Below are 4,131 nucleotides of genomic sequence, written 5' to 3'. Positions count from 1 at the left end.
GCCGCTCCCCCCTCCCTTCCTTCTCATCTCATTCCTCATTTTCCCTTCTTTCCGGCTTCTTTAAGGTCTATTTATCCCCTTTTTTTTGCCCTTTTCTGCCTTTTTTGAACCCAAAAGCTGCGGATAAAGGCGGAGCATTGCAAAGTGTCGCTGCCTTTCACACCTGCAGCACACAAAACCAGAGTTTGTTAACAGGCACAAACAAAGCACCCGCCGCTCGCCCCATACTCACCTCCGCCACCCAAAATCGGCCTTTTTTGGCCCAAAACCACTCTGAGCACGGACCGACCATTCACTGACCACACAACAGGCCGCTCTGCCCCTTTGCTCTGGTTTTTTTTTGGCCTTTTTTGCTGTTTTTACCCTTTTTTGGGGGGTGGCTTCCATTTCCTCTCATTTTTTAACCATTTCCTCTCATTTTTTGACCATTTCCTCTCACTTTTAGACCATTTCCCCTCATTTTTAGACCATTTCCTTTCATTTCTAGACCATTTCTTCTCATCTTTAAACCATTTCCCCTCATTTTTACATCATTTCCTTTCTTATCTTCTCATTTTTAGATCATTTCCTTCCATTTCCTTTCATCTTTACTCCATTTCCTTTTATTTCCTCGCATTTTTTTCCCATTTCCTTTCATTTCCTCGTATTTTTTTTCCATTTCCTCCCATTTTTCATTCTATTTCCTTCCATTTCCTACCTTTATATTCCATTTCCTCTCATTTTTAGGCCATTTCCTTCCATTTTTATTCCATTTCCCTTTTTTTCCCCCATTTCCTTTCATTTCCTCCTATTTTTATTCCATTTCCTCCCATATTTTATTCTATTTCCTTCCATTTCCTTCCATTTTTATTCCATTTCCTCTCATTTTTAGGCCATGTCCTTCCATTTTTATTCCATTTCCCTTTTTTCCCATTTCCTTTCATTTCCTCCTATTTTTATTACGTTTCCTCCCGATTTTCATTCTATTTCCTTCCATTTCTTTCCTTTTTATTCCATTTCCTTCCATTTTTATTCCATTTCCCTTTTTTTCCCCCATTTCCTTTCATTTCCTCCTATTTTTATTCCATTTCCTCCCAATTTTCATTCTATTTCCTTCCATTTCCTCTCATTTTTAGGCCATTTCCTTCCATTTCCTTCCATTTTTATTCCATTTCCCTTTTTTTCCCCCATTTCCTTTCACTTCCTCCTATTTTTATTACGTTTCCTCCCATTTTTCATTCTATTTCCTTCCATTTCCTTCCTTTTTATTCCATTTCCTTCCATTTTTATTCCATTTCCCTTTTTTTTCCCCATTTCCTTTCATTTCCTCCTATTTTTATTCCGTTTCCTCCCATTTTTCATTCTATTTCCTTCCATTTCCTTCCTTTTTATTTCATTTCCTCTCATTTTTAGGCCATTTCCTTCCATTTTTATTCCATTTCCCTTTTTTTTTCCCATTTCCTTTCACTTCCTCCTATCTTTATTCCGTTTCCTCCCATTTTCATTCAATTCCCTTCCATTTCCTCCCATCTTCATTCCATTTCCTCTCATTTTTATTTTATTTCCCCCTTTTCCCCCATTTTCTTCCATTTTCTCTCATTTTTAAACCACTTCCTTTCATTTCCTCTCATTTTCACTCCATTTCATTTCCTCATTTTAGACCATTCCCTTCCATTTCCTTTCATTTTTATTCCATTCCCCCCTTTTTTTCCCATTTCCTCTCGTTTTTTTCCCATTTCCTTTCATTTCCTTTCATTTTGATCCCATTTCCCCTCATTTTTATTCAATTTCCTTCCATTTCCTCTTGTCTTTATTCCATTTCCTTCCATTTTCATTTTATTTCCTTATATTTCCTCTCATTTTTATTCCATTTCCTTCTATTTCCTCTCATTTTTATCCCATTTCCTCACATTTTTATTCCATTTCCTTTCGTTTCCTCTCATTTTTACACCATTCCTTCCATTTTTATTCCATTTCCCCCCTTTTTTTCCCCATTTCCTTCCATTTCCTCTCGTCTTTATTCCATTTCCTCCCATTTTCATTTTATTTCCTTATATTTCCTCTAATTATTAGTCCATTTCCTCTCATTTTTATTCCACTTCCCCCTTTTTTTTTCCATTTCCTTCCATTTCCTCTCATTTTTATCCCATTTCCTTCTATTTCCTCTCATTTTTATCCAATTTCCTCACATTTTTATTCCATTTCCTCTCATTTTTAAACCAATTCCTTACATTTCCTTTCATTTTTATTCCATTTCCTTCCTTCTTTTCACCTCATTTCCTCCTTTTTTGCCTCATTTCCTCCTTTTCTCGCCTCATTTCCTCCTTTTTCCCCCCATTTCCTCCTTTTCTCCCCTCATTTCCCTTTTTCCCCCTATTTCCCCCCATTTCCCATCGTGTTTTCACCCCACGCCTGTTCCAGGCACCACCTTCACACCCTAAAAACCACCTTTTTCACCCCATTTTGGGGCCTTTTACCACTTCACACAGCTCCATCACTCAACCTTTTTTTGGGTCCATTTTCCTTCTTTTTGGTCAATTCACCCATGGTCTATTGGGAGGATCCCTCCCATCGCTTCCACCCTCAATTCTCCTTTCATTTTTTCACCATTTTCCCTTCTTTTTAACCATTTTCCCTACATTTTCCACCATTTTCCCTTCTTTTTTCACCATTTTCCCTTCTTTTTTTCACCATTTCCCCTTCTTTATTCAACCATTTTCCCTTCTTTTTCACCGTTTTCCCTTCTTTTTTCCACCAAACCCCCATCCCAGGGGGTTCCTCCCCATTTCTCACCCCTTATATTTCACATTATCATCATTTTTTGCTCCTTTTTTTCACCATTTTCCCTCATTTTGAGACCATTCAAAGCACCCCTAATAGGGATCTTCCCCTCATTTTATGGGGCCGTTTGCCCCCATTTCTGCCCCCCATATCCACCCCATTTTAAAGCCCCCCGGCTCCCCCCCCCCAATACCCCATAGCGTCTCCCACCCATTTTGACACCATTTTCTCCCATTTTGGCCCAATTTTCCATTTTGACCCCATTTTGGCCCCATTTTCCCCCATTTTGACCCCAATTTTCCCCTATTTCTCCCATTTCAGCCCCATTTCTCACATTTTCTCCCATTTTGGCCCCATTTTCTCCCATTTCAACCCCATTTTGGCCCCATTTTCCTCCATTTTGACCCCATTTTCAGCCCACCTTCCCCCATTTTGGCCCCATTTGACCCAATTTTTCCCCATGCTGATCCCATTTCCCCCCATTTTGCCCCATTTTCTCTCATTTGGATCCCATTTTCTCCTGCTTTCACCCCATTTTCACCCCATCTTCACCCATTTTGTTTCCTCCTACACTCAGTGACCCATTTCACCCCCTTTTTCTCCCATTTCAGCCCCATTTCTCCCATTTTCCCCCATTTTCTCCCATTTCGGCCCCATTTTCCCCCACTTCGACCCCATCTTCTACCATTTTGACCCCATTTTGACTCAACTTCCCCCCATCTTTCCCATTTTGACCTAATTTTCTCCCATTTTTCCTCATTTTGACCCAATTTTCTCCCATTTTCCCCAATTCTGACCCCATTCTCACCCATTTTGACCCCATCTTTACCCATTTTCTTCAATTTTCACCCCATTTCTCCCATCTTGACCCAATTTTCTCTCATTTTGACCCCATATTCTCACATTTTGGCCCCACATTCTCCCATTTTGACCCCATTTTCCCCCATTCTGATCGCAATATTCCCCATTTTTACCCATTTTGACCCCATTCTCTCCCATATTAGCCCCATTTCCCCCATTTTCTTCAATTTTCACCCCATTTCTCCCATCCTGACCCCATCTTACCCCATTTTCACCCCATCTTCCCCCATTTCCCCATCTTCGCCCATTTTGACCGATTTTTCCCCCATTTTCCCCCATTTTGACCCCATTCTGACCCATTTTCACCCCATCTACCCCCATTTTCTTCAATTTTCACCCCATTTCTCCCATCTTGACCCCATCTTCCCCCATTTTCACCCCATCTTTCCCCATTTTAACCCCATCTTCCCCCATTTTTCCCCCATTTCCCCCCATTTCCCGGCTCTGCACCTACCCCATGTTTCCTCCTCGTCCTCCCCGGCTCCCACATCCTCCATTTTCCCCCATTTT

The sequence above is a fragment of the Coturnix japonica genome, unplaced genomic scaffold (assembly GCF_001577835.2).
Source record: "Coturnix japonica isolate 7356 unplaced genomic scaffold, Coturnix japonica 2.1 chrUnrandom683, whole genome shotgun sequence".
NCBI lineage: Eukaryota > Metazoa > Chordata > Aves > Galliformes > Phasianidae > Coturnix > Coturnix japonica.
This window is presented reverse-complemented; position numbering follows the sequence as displayed.